This window comes from Loxodonta africana, chromosome 18 (genome assembly GCF_030014295.1).
Source record: "Loxodonta africana isolate mLoxAfr1 chromosome 18, mLoxAfr1.hap2, whole genome shotgun sequence".
NCBI lineage: Eukaryota > Metazoa > Chordata > Mammalia > Proboscidea > Elephantidae > Loxodonta > Loxodonta africana.
Window position 1 is genome coordinate 57,884,346 of NC_087359.1, and position 12,927 is coordinate 57,897,272.

A 12,927-nucleotide genomic window follows, 5' to 3' on the forward strand; every position below is an offset into this window, starting at 1 on the left:
AAACTGTGTTATGCAGATGACACAACCTTGCTTGCTGAAAGTGAAGATGACTTTGAAGCACTTACTGATGAAGATCAAAGACCATAGCCTTCAGCTGGGATTACACCTCCACATAAAAAAACACACATAAAGAGAACAAAAATCCTCACAACTGGACCAATAAGCAATATCATGATAAACAGAGAAAAGATTGACATTGTCAAGGATTTCATTTTACTCAGATCCATAATCAACAGCCATGGAAGCAGCAGTCAAGAAATCAAAAGACACATTGTATTGGGTAAATCTGCTGCAAATGACGTCTTTGAAGTGCTGAAATGCAAAGGTGTCACCTTGAAGACTAAGGTGCACCTGACCCAAGCCATAGTATTTTCGATTGCATCATATGCGTATGAAAGCTGGACAATGAATAAGGAAGACCGAAGAAAACTGAAGCCTTTGAATTGTGGTAGTGGAGAAAAATATTCAATATACCCCAGACTTCCAAAACAACAAACAAGTCTGTCTAGGAAGAAGTACAACCAGAATGCTCCTTAGATCCAAGAATGGCGAGACTTCATCTTACATACTTTGGACATGTTGTCAGGAGGGATCAGTCTCCAGAGAAGGACATCATACTTGGTAAGGTACAGCGTCAGTGGAAAAGAGGAAGACCCTCAACAAGACAGATTGATATAGTGGTCACCACAATGGGCTTCAACATAACAATGACTGTGAGGATGGCGCAGGATCACGCAGTGTTTCCTTCAGTGGTACGTAGGGTCACTATGAGTCAGAACCAATCCGATGGCACCTAACAACAACAATGACAACATGGAGTGTTTGGGTGGTGACTCCACTTTGAGTCACTCTTTTCTCTACATGCCAGAGTGCCCAGTTCCTACTAGTGCGAGATGTGCTTTATAAATTACGAGCTCAAATCCATTTCCAAGATGGTAAACTAAATTTAACAGTATCAAAAGAGCAAGCACAGAGAATGCAGGTCCACTTGTTCATCATCCTCATGTCCCTTGCAGCCCCCACTAAGACTGTGCCTAAACAGAGGATGCAGTAATCACTTCAGTATGGGTACAGGGCAACCAGGGCAAGCTAAAAATATTGTTCCAGTCAAAGTTGAAGTATTACCTAGAATAAACCCACTACAAGTGAAGCAACATCTTCAAAGGCTAGAGGTGAAGCTAGGCCTCCACCCACTTATCCTCCACTATATAAAATTTTGACTCATAAAACCGTGCAAATCCACTTATAATCTACCAATTTTGCTGTAGGGAAATCTTGTTCCAATAAGTATACGCTTGTTCAAGACCTCAGAGCTATTAACCAAATATTAGTTGCAGTCTACCCTGTAGTGCCAGATCCATATACATGGCTAACCACTCTTGCAGAACATTTTGCCTTGTTTGCTCCTCTAGACTTAAAAGATGCCTTATCTTGTATACCATTAGAGTCTGAAAGCCAAGAACTCTTTGCCTTTGAGTGGCAGGACCCCAGAAAGGGGTCATAAACAACAGTTCTGCTTGAGTAGACTCCCACAGGGGTTCAAAAATAGCCCCACATTGCTTGGCACCGCTTTGGCTAAAGACCGAAGTCAGTTAAACCTCCAAAATGGACTTCTGCTTCAGAATGTGGATGACTTGCTCATATACTGTTTATGCCATTTATTAGGGCTCCTAGTGTTGTCCCTATGTCTCTATAGGGCAGTTCTACTCTGTCCTATAGGGTTGCTGTTGTCCCTATTTTTTTTTCCATGATCTTTATTGCTTTGTTGTTTTTGTTAGGTGCCGTTGAGTCGGTTCCGACTCATAGCGACCCTATGCACACCAGAACGAAGCACTGCCTGGTCCTGAGCCATCCTTACAATAGTTGTTATGCTTGAGCTCTTTGTTGCAGCCACTGTGTCAATCTACCTCATTGAGGGTCTTCCTCTTTCCCACTGACCCTGTACTCTGCCAGGCATGATGTCCTTCTCCAGGGACTGATCCCTCCTGACAACACGTCCAAAGTATGTAAGGTGCAGTCTCTCCATCTTTGCTTCTAAGGCGCATTCCGGTTGTACTTCTTCCAAGACAGATTTGTTCATTCTTTTGGCAGTCCATGGTATATTCAATATTCTTCGCCAACACCACAATTCAAAGGCGTCAACTCTTCTTTGGTCTTCCTTATTCATTGTCCAGCTTTCACATGCATATGATGTAATTGAAAATACCATGGCTTGGGTCAGGCGCACCTTAGTCTTCAGGGTGACATCTTTGCTCTTCAACACTTTAAAGAGGTCCTTTGCAGCAGATTTACCCAATGCAATGCATCTTTTGATTTCTTGACTGCTGCTTCCATGGCTGTTGATTGTGGATCCAAGTAAAATGAAATCCTTGACAACTTCAATCTTTTCTCCATTTATCATGATGTTGCTTATTGGTCCAGTTGTGAGCGTTTTTGTTTTCTTTATGTTGAGGTGCAATCCATACTGAAGGCTGTGGTCTTTGATCTTCATCAGTAAGTGCCTCAAGTCCTCTTCACTTTCAGCAAGCAAGGTTGTGTCATCTGCATAACTCAGGTTGTTAATGAGACTTCCTCCAATCCCGATGCCCCATTCTTCTTCATATAGTCCAGCTTCTCATATTATTTGTTCAGCACACAGATTAAACAGGTAAGGTGATACAACCCTGGCGCACACATTTCCTGAGTTTAAACCAGTCAATATCTCCTTGTTCTGTCCGAACAACTGCCTCTTGATCTATATAAAAGTTCCTCATGAGCACAATTAAGTGTTCTGGAATTCCCATTCTTCACAGTGTTACCTATAGTTTGTTATGATCCACACAGTCAAATGCCTTTGCATAGTCAATAAAACACAGATAAACATCCTTCTGGTATTCTCTGCTTTCAGCCAGGATCCATCTGACATCAGCAATGATATCCTTGGTTCCACGTCCTCTTTTCAGCAAAATTTTGCTTGCGTGTGATATTAATGATATTGTTCTATAATTTCCATATTCGGTTGGATCACCTTTCTTGGGAATAGGCATAAATATGGATCTCTTCCAGTCAGTTGGCCAGGAAGCTGTCTTCCATATTTCTTGGCAGAGACTAGTGAGCACCTCTGGCGCTACATCTGTTTGTTGAAACATCTCAATTGATATTCCATCAATTCCTGGAGCCTTATTTTTCACCAATACCTTCAGAGCAGCTTGGACTTCTTCCTTTAGCACCATCGGTTCCTGATCATATGGCACCTCTTGAAATGGTTGAATATCGACTAATTCTTTTTGGTATAATGCCTCTGTGTATTCCTTCCATCTTCTTTTGATGCTTCCTGAGTCGTTTAATATTGTCCCGATAGAACCTTCAGTATTGCAGCTCGAGGCTTGCATCGAAACCAGTCAAAATCAGCTTACTAGCCTCAAAAGTGTCCTAAAGTCTCCAGAGGTTATGGTCCCCGGACCCTCTGTTAGCCCAAGACTGGAACCATTCATAAAGCCAACTCTTCAGACAGGGATTGTACTGGACAGAAAATGATACTGGTAAGGAGTGAGTTTCTTGGCTCAGGTAGATACATGAGACTATGTGGGCAGCTCCTGTTTGGAGGGGAGATGAGAAGGCGGGGAGAGGGGACAGGAGCTGGCTGAATGGACATGGGAAATACACAGTGGAGAGCAGGAGTGTGCTGTCTCATTAGGGGGAGAGCAACTAGAAGTACATAGCAAGGTGTCTTTAAGATTTTGTATGAGAGAGTGACTCGATTTGTAAACTGTCAATTAAAGCACAATAAGGAACTTGCTTCTTGCCTGCAAGCTTTCAATAAACACTCTTCTTCCCCCTTTACCTCGGTGTGTCTTTATTGGCAAGAAGCTGCACCAGGCATGATCTGCTTCGGGTAACAGTGCTGCCTCTGGTCATTTTAAATTTAGGAACTACTCCATTCCGACCTCACAAATTGACTCTTCATGAAGTTATCACTGGATGTTCATTGTCTTCCCCGATTGGGCGACTTGCTCTGATTCAAATCTAGTTCAATCTGATTTGTTACAACACTGTAAATCTTTAATCTAATATTCTAAAGAATACTTTATACAGGTTAAGGAAGCTTTTGATAGTCAAAAGCAAAAACTATCTAAATTACCTAATGTTCAACCTGGAAATCATGTTTGCTGAAAAAAAAAAAAGACACCCATTAAAAGGTTCTCTCGAACCTTGGTGGAAAGGACTTATGTGCTCCTTCTGACTAATCCTTGTGTCACTAAATTACAGGGAGGTAGGGCTTGGATTTATTTATCCCAACTGCAGAAAGTGCTGGCTCCTGAATGGACTGTTGAGCCTCATGAAGATTTGAAATTAAGATTAAAATGTCGCCAGGAAGAGAAGCAGATGATGGCTGGGTAGACTCTTTCCTGAGATCTTTGGACCTGACCTGAAACCACCTACACAGCCTGCAGTAAAAGTTGGGCTGTTTGCCTTTTTCTTTACCATTTTTTTTATATCTTTGTATTATTAGCTGTTACACATGATTGCAGAATTGTATCTTGGTAGTTTTGGTGATTCTATTATGCTAATTGGTATGTATGAAAATAGGTTGTTTAAATGAGCAATTTAACATTTAAAAAAATTTTCTTAGTCACCAGGACCAAATATTTAGTTATGGATATTTTGATTGTTTTAATGATCTAACATTTGTATTGTTACCTTCTGACAATTATAGTCGTTTTTGGTAAATTTGAAATTATAACTTGCCATTCTTTTTGAAATAGCTTTTTGTGTTATAAACTCAAATTTTTAGAATGGAAAAGATTTAGCAGTAGAGGTACTATGAATTTGTTTTCTGATTATCCTAACACTTTGTATTGTCACTGGACTCCAATCGTGGGGTATTATTCCTTGTTTTAATATTTTGTTCATCCCCTGAAAACCCAAACCTCTTTTTATAACACCAATTTTAGAGAATCATTTATTTTGTCATCACTATTATTATTTTTTTATTATTCATATGCCGATAGCCTTTGTGTATTTGTTTTGGGTTGTGTATCTTCACTAGGAAGCCCTTCTGAAACTTCCTGCCTATACTGCTGTTCATTACAGTGCCCGCTAATTCTTGGCACGAGAATGCCTTTGTTAAACTCACTCATGTAATTGCACGATCCACAAATCTGACTGGATGCTGCATCTGTCATCTTTACCCAAGAAAGTACATGAGAACTCAGATCCATTAGCGACTCCCATACTGAATTATAGCTTCATTCCCCCTGCTATTATCGATTTTGACCTCACCTCTAGGTGATCCACACGTGTGATTTTGTGGCATCCTCCTGAAGTACTGACTCAACCTCAAGTCCCATGTTTCAGTCTGACTCAGATTAGAGTTACAGAGTGTTCCAAAATACCCTTTATCTCCTCTTAGGTTGTGGAAATGAGCCCTTAATTTCATACAATGCCCTTCCTAGATATTGGAATGTGGCTTTTTCAGGAAATGTAACAGCATGTTTACAAGAAAGAAGGTCTTTTCGTGTCCAAGCATGGAATTGGCTAAGGTTATGATAACTATTTGCCACAAGTCCGTGACAGAGAATTGGCTTGAATAGATGAATCAAACTATTCCTCTCCCTGGTAAAGATGTCAGAACAGGCATGATATGTACTCCATATGGATATATATTTCTATGTGGAGGATCAAGATACCTTACCTTTGATAATTGAAATCCAAATAATGAGTCCTATACCTGGGCTTTATCCTGTTTGGATGGTTGGAATATGACAGGTCAATGTAACATATGGGAATCCCTTTAGACATCCATTCTTAAGATGAGAGTTTAAATTGGACTGACCATTTGAGACTCTTAGAAAGGAGAAGACACAGTCAAGGGATGAGCAAGGGAGAGATGGAGGGAACCCCTTAAAGAAGTTCCCTGGTATAGGTTACAGTTTTTTGAGGATATTCTTCCCTTGGTAAGGAGTGCGAGATTTAGAACACACCATCCATAACAACTCCAGAACCATGGAAGAAATAGCAGATGACATTGGCAGTGCTATCACTGCTCAAGAGAAATCCTTGAACTCATTTGCCAGAGAAGTTTTGGATAATGATAGTTTCCTAGACCTCCTGTTAGCCCAACAAGGAGGGGTCTGTGCTATAGCTAACACCTCCTGATGCACCTGGGTTAACACTTTAGGACAGGTGGAACAAGATATTAAATTAATTCACCAGAAGGCTACCTGGCTCCATATACCTCCACCATCAGACTTCCCTTTTTTAGATATTTTCAGCTGGTTACCCTTAGGTGTTGGGTCATGGATTAAGTCTATATTGTCAACAGGATCAATAATACTCATTGTTACTGAATAATCGTAGGGACTGTTAAATGCTGTATGAAAGTTTTGAAAAATGCTTTAGAAAGACCCATTTAATGCCTAAGAAAATAATAATGTACATTGACAGTATTTATATTTCAGACAGACTCAAGCCCACTCCTTGAATAAGCCGTCAGATGTTAGGTTATTCCTCTAATGAGGCCTGCCCTGCACTAACCCTCAAATAATAAAACTACAGAAGCAAGAGCCTAAAGCTATGGCATGAAGACATCTAAATAGCCAGCTACCTTTTTACAATGTTCTACTGCTATTTATAGTTTGGTTTCATTTTTCTTGAATCCATGGCCAGTGCCCCTGGAAGCAGGAGTCAGGAGATCAAATAACGTGTTGCTTTTGGACAAATCTGCTGCAAAAGAACTTTTTGAAATGTTTAAAAAAAAAAAATCAAGGATGTCATGTGGAGGACTGGGGTGCACTTGACCCAGACTGTAATATTTTCGGTCACCTCACATGCATGTGAATGTTGGACAGTGAATAAGGAAGAACAAAGAATTGACACTTTGTATTAAGGAGCTGGTGAAGAATATTGAATGTGCGGTGGACCGCCAGAAAAGCAAACAAATCTCTCTTGAAAGAAGTACCAGGCGGGGGTTCGTTCTGTCATGTGTGGAGTCAGTAGTGAGCTGCAACTGATTCTATGACACGTAACGATAACACATGCATGGCACCTGAGGTCTTAAAGACGTGTAAATAAGCAGCCATCCAGAATAAACATATGATCAAAGTCCATGCAGAAGAAAGCCTTCTTTCAGAATGGTGGTTAGTGAACTGACCAAAGAATTTCTCTCAAAATTCTTGATGAAAAGGAGGGAATGTGTAAGGGAATTGAAGAAAAAATTGAGGTACCTGATAAGGTCTAAAATAGCCAGTTTGAGGATTGGGTGTGATTCTTTGTTTGTTGGTTCCGTTTTCACACTAACAGCAGCCACCTTCTGTACTGTTTCTAAGAGACGAATGTCCAGTGATGATATAACTACACTTCGACCTCTTCCTGTCACTTACCCATGTAATTGTCATACTGTAACCAGTCTAAGAAAGAGACATATATACTTTTAAGCCATCATTGACCTTGGACCGTAGCTACAAGGGTTGAGTCATGGTTAAGCCTTCCTTCAGAGATCTCTTGTTAAAGGTAAATGCTTGAAGTCTAAAGGTTTGGACTCTAATCATTGAACTAACATTGTAATTGTTATTGTTGATTCTGATTCTCTGGTTCTCAGTGAATGTTGTGAGTTCTTACTTTCATGCCTTATCATGCCTACCTTGCAATGAACTAAGCGAGTTTATACATGTCAAACCTGAGTATCTCTCTATTATTTTCTAAGATAAAATCCTCCAAAACAGAACACCAGGAAAGGAAGAGGCTCAGTCACTGAATCAAGGTTTGACCAGTTAGTTTCCATTTCTGTGAAGGAGGCTGGAAAACAGAGCTAGGGCCTAATGTAGACGATGGATAAAACCAGACCATGAATTATTGGATGTTATGAGTTATGCAGGATTTTTTTTTTTTTTTTTACTTTAGATGAAGGTTTACAGAACAAACTAACTTCTCATTGAACAATTAGTGTACATTTTGTTTTGTGACATTGGTTACTGTCTTAGTCATCTAGTGCTGCTGTAACAGAAATACCACAAGTGGATGGGTTTAACAAAAATAAACTTATTTCCTCACAGTAAAGTAGGCTAAGAATCCAAATTCAGGGGGTCAGCTCCAGGGGAAGTCTTTCTCTGTTGGCTCTGGAGGAAGACCCTTGTCCTCGATCTTCCCCCGGTCAAGAAGCTTCTCAGGCGCAGGTACTCTAGATCCAAAGGACACGTCTGCTCCCAGTGCTGGTTTCTTGGTGGTTAGAGGTCCCTAACTCTCTGCTAGCTTCTCTTTCCTTTTATCTCTTGAGAGATAAAGGTAGTTCAGGCCAAACCCCAGGGAAACTCCCTTTATATTGGACCAGGGAGGTGACCTGAATAAGAGTGGCTTTACAATCCCACCCTAATTATTTAAACCACAGGCAGAGGTTATGATTTATAACACATAGGAAAATCACAAAATGGAGGACAACCACATATGGCTTAACCAAGTTGACACATATTTTGGGGGGACACAATACAATCCATTACAGTTACCAACCCCACTACGTGTCAGCACTCTCTCTTCTCATCCTTGGGTTCCCTATTACTAGCTTTTCTGTTCCCTCCTGGTTTCTAGTCCCTGAGCCTGGGCTGGTGTGCCCCATTAGTCTTGTTTTGTTTTATGGGCCTGTCCAATCTTTGACTGAATGGTGAACCTCAGTGACTTCAGTACTGAGCTAAAATTGTGTCTGGGGGCCATATTCTTTATGTTTCTTCAGCCTCTGTCAGGCCAGTAAGTCTGGTCTTTTTTTGTGAGTTAGAATTTTGCTCTACATTTTTCTCCAGTTTTGTCCAGGATCCTCTATTGTGATCCCTGTCAGAGCAGGCAGGGTTGGTAGCCGGGCACCATCTAGCTGTGCAAGTTCTAGAAATCTTGATTCAGTCTAGTCACAGCCTTTTTCACAAATCCAGCATAGTCCAACTTTTTGTTGAGATATTTTGGTCCAATGTTTTCAGCAAATCAGCAAAGTAAAAACTTACCTGCAGATGACAAAACTTAATATGGCCATTGTAACCTAATGAGAATGGATCTTGCCCGGTGCAACCCTTTGAGTCAATTTAGAGACACGAGGCCTTTGATAAAGAGAACATGGACTTTATTGCAAGCCAGTCAAGCAAGGAGCTCAGAGACTAAGGCTCTCGGAGGTCGGGGATTTTAGGGCAGTTATAGGGTTCAGAATGGGGAACTTATATATACATATATATATATAAAATTACATATAATTCATGAAGTTTCTGGGAACGGGCCAGCAATTTCAGAAACTAATTAACGTGTATGGGGTGCAGTGGGGATGCAATATGATGGCTGTGGTGTATGACACATGAGGTTTACCTAAGGCCAGCTTTGGGGCTTATTGCTCATGTTCGAATTGGGGGTGGGGGGAGCAGTTGGTGAGTAGTGAAGCGGCCTTGAGCAGAGAAGCAATAAGGCAGCTTTCTGTTATCACACAGAAATGTCTTATCGGGAACTCACAGGCAGGGGGATGATGGGAGGAGGGAGAACAGTTTAACCCTATCAGTTTATTCCAGGAGGAGGAAGAGTTTAACCATGTCAGCTACATTCCCCCCTTTGGTTTTCAGGGTCTTCAGTCTTGAAGATAGATCTTGATGTAGGTGGTGGCCCAGGCCTCCAGGACTTTTGAGCTTGCTGACTGGTAAGCATGTGAGTTGTAAGCTCTGAGGTTTGTTGAGTTAAGGGGAACTGGATGGGACGCCTGAAGGAGCATGATGTTCACGGCTGTTAGGCAATTTTGAATGAACCTAGTAAGACAATATAAGAGGCAAGGCAAACACAGATTCATAAAAGAATTATCGGCTGAGTGACAAGGAGCCAGAGCCAGTGGAAACTGGGAACCAGGGAAGTTATCTGTGACCACCAGTAAGATGGAGTTTTTAGCTGCTGTAAAAAGAGAAGGCAGAACACAATGATTGCCAAGACACTAAAGGCCATGTAAACATTAAGAGCGGAATTCTGATGGAAGGTATCCCAGTTGGAGGGGCACAGGTTAGGCAGTAGCTTTGGTTTCCTTTTTAAACAGGTATTTGAAGTCCTGCACAGGCTTGCAGGTTCAGTTGTTTTGTTGGGGTTGTTCTTGTTGGAGAGGAGCTTCCGGGGACAGCGCAGGTTTGAGGCCAGTGTGAGGCACCCAAGCTTTGATGTTTCGAGTTTATCTGCAGAGTGGGTGGCTAAAAGAACAGCATACGGTCCAGTCCATCAAGGTTCAAGGGGCTCCGCTTTCCAGGTTTTCAGCAGAACTTGGTTACTAGGCTGGAATGGGTGAAGCTGGGCATCAACAAGATGTTTCAGAGGGCTCAGAGCAGGCCTGTGAATAGAAGATAGGACACCAGACAAATATTTTCAGAGAGCGAGTTCCCTGGTGACAGAAACCTGAGTATTGGTCAAAGGCAAGTAATTTTTAAGAAATTGTTTTCCATACATAATTTTAAAAGGGCTCAATTTCTGCTCACTTCTGGGGGCAACCCATACTCACAAGAGGGCTAAGGGCAAAGCTTGGGGGCTAGGGTTTTTTTTGTTCCTTGACAGATTTTGGCAAGTTTTTTTTTTTTTGGTGATTTATCTTTTCAACTTTTCCGATAGGCTGTGATCTCCAGGCTGCGTGTAAGTTCCTGTTGGTTCTTAAAAGTTTAGAGACTTTTTGTGTAATTTGTGAGGTGAAGTGAGATCTGTCATGGCTTCCAATCATTGCAGGCAGGCTGAACCTGGGAAAGGTTTTATTAAGGAGCCGTTTTGTAGCTTCTGATGTTTTCTCTGTTTTACAAGGGCCATTTATGAAAATCTATTGTTCTCCATTCAGCTGTTTGTTTGAGATCTCTAACAGTGTAATTTAGAGCTGTTTTTGGAAGTTGTAGAGGGTTAAGTCTAGATTTGAAATGGGCTGGTCAGACAAGTCCGGCCAACTGGGATAGACTTCTTCAGTAGTTTAGAGGCAGTCATCCGCTGGCTCACCTGCAGGGTTTGTTGGTAACTGGCTGGCTGGGTTCAGGGTAGAAGTTACCTTGACCGTGACCTCTGGATTATCCAGGGGCTGGGCTTGGTAGTGGGTCAGTCAGCCTGCTGTGGACCAGAGCCTGCTCTTCTGTTCCAGTATGGTGAGAACTGTATGAGTCACAAACACAATCACAGGCTGACCTAAGGTAAACTTTCCAGTCATCCCTGAGGGACTGGATCTAGAAGTTTAGAAAAATATGCTGCTGGTCTTTTTCAAGGACCCAGTTGTTAAGACCTCTGTTGCAACTCCCCCTGTTTCATGTACTCACAGTTTGAAGGGCTTTCTGACGTCTGAAAGTTTGAGGGTTGGGGTAGAGGGTAGGTTTTCCTTGATTTTCAAGAAGGCTTATTGATCCTCTTCTGTCCATTCTGAAGCATTGTAGTCCTTTCCTCTAGTGGCTTTGTACAGAGGCTTTGTTATTAACCTAAAGTTTGGGACCTAAATCCTGCAAAAACCAGCCATACCTAGAAAGCCTCCATGTTGCCTCTGGGTGGCTGGGGTGGAGATGTGGAGGATCTCCTGCCTGGGCTCTGGCAGCAGGGCCTCTCGATCTAGAGAAATCTGGAAACCTAGGTGAGTTACCTTTTATTGTGAGATCTGAGCCTTGGCAGCAGACACTCCAATAACTGGCCTGGGCTAGAAAGTTCAAAGTTAGAGTTGTGTTTTTATCTGAGTCCTCTTTGGTAGGACTAGGAACAAGGCGGTCACCTACATCTTGAAGAAAGAGATCCCAAACCATCTGTAGAGCCCAGAGATGTTTTGCCAGGGCTGTTCCAAACAGGTTGGGGGCTGTTTTTGAACCCCTGAGGGAGAACAGTCCAGCAATATTGTCCCCCCACTCCCTTAATAGGGTTCCTCCTATTCAAAGGCAAATATTTCCTGAGTTTCAGGGCCTAAAGGAATGCAGACAAAGGCAACCTTCACCTCTAGGACAGTTAACCAGGCATAATCTAGAGACAGGGAGGTTAGGAGGGCATAAGGATTTGGAGCTATAGGGTCCATGTCTTCAGTTACCTGATTGACTGCCTGTAAATCCTTCACAAGCCGATAGTCAGGAGCACTGGAGTGTTGAAAGCAAATTTACACTGGCAGATGAGCCCTGCTTGTAGAAATCTTTTTTATTACCCCGATTACTTGTACGGTTTGGGCAGAAAGTGATACTTTCAGGTGATTCAAAACAGAATAGTTTGTTTCTGTATCAACAAGAAAATCTATGCGATTATTCCCCACCTTTGGAAACCCTGGTGGCATAGTGGTTAAGTGCTACGGCTGCTAACCAAAAGGTCAGCAGTTCGAATCCACCAGGTGCTCCTTGGAAACTCTATGGGGCAGTTCTACCCTGCCCTATAGGGTCACTATGAGTTGGAATAGACTTGACGGCAGTGGTTTTTGGTTTAGTGTAACCAGGGGCTCGGTGGATGAAGGTTGGAGGTGGGCAGATGCCCCTTATCCTCGTCAGTCTGAATCTTCAGGCTGGGCAGATGGAAGCATCTCAGGGACAGCTGGACTTCTGCTGAGTTTCAGGTTTGGACATTCCTTCTACCAGGGCCCCTCCTATTTACAATAAGCACACTGATTTCGATCTAGTGGAGGGAGTCTTCTTGACAATGCCCGGGGCAGTTGTAACTTCTGATGGTTGTGTTGGCCTGGTTTGAGAGGCCCCCAAACCAGAGCAGCCAAGAAGAAAGCTGCTTGCTGTTAGAATACTACGTTTCTTTCTTTTCTTGGACCTGGTCTCTGTTGGTATACACTTTAAAAGCTGTTTTTACTAATTGTGCTAGGCTCGTACCTAGACTCCTGTCAGCTTCTTGTAACTTTTTTCTAGTGTCTGGTGCACTTTGCCCAATAAATACCATGTTTATTATTTTTGAGTTCTCTGGATTTTATGGGTCCACATCTGTACCTTGTTGGAATGCGGCAAAAACTCTTTC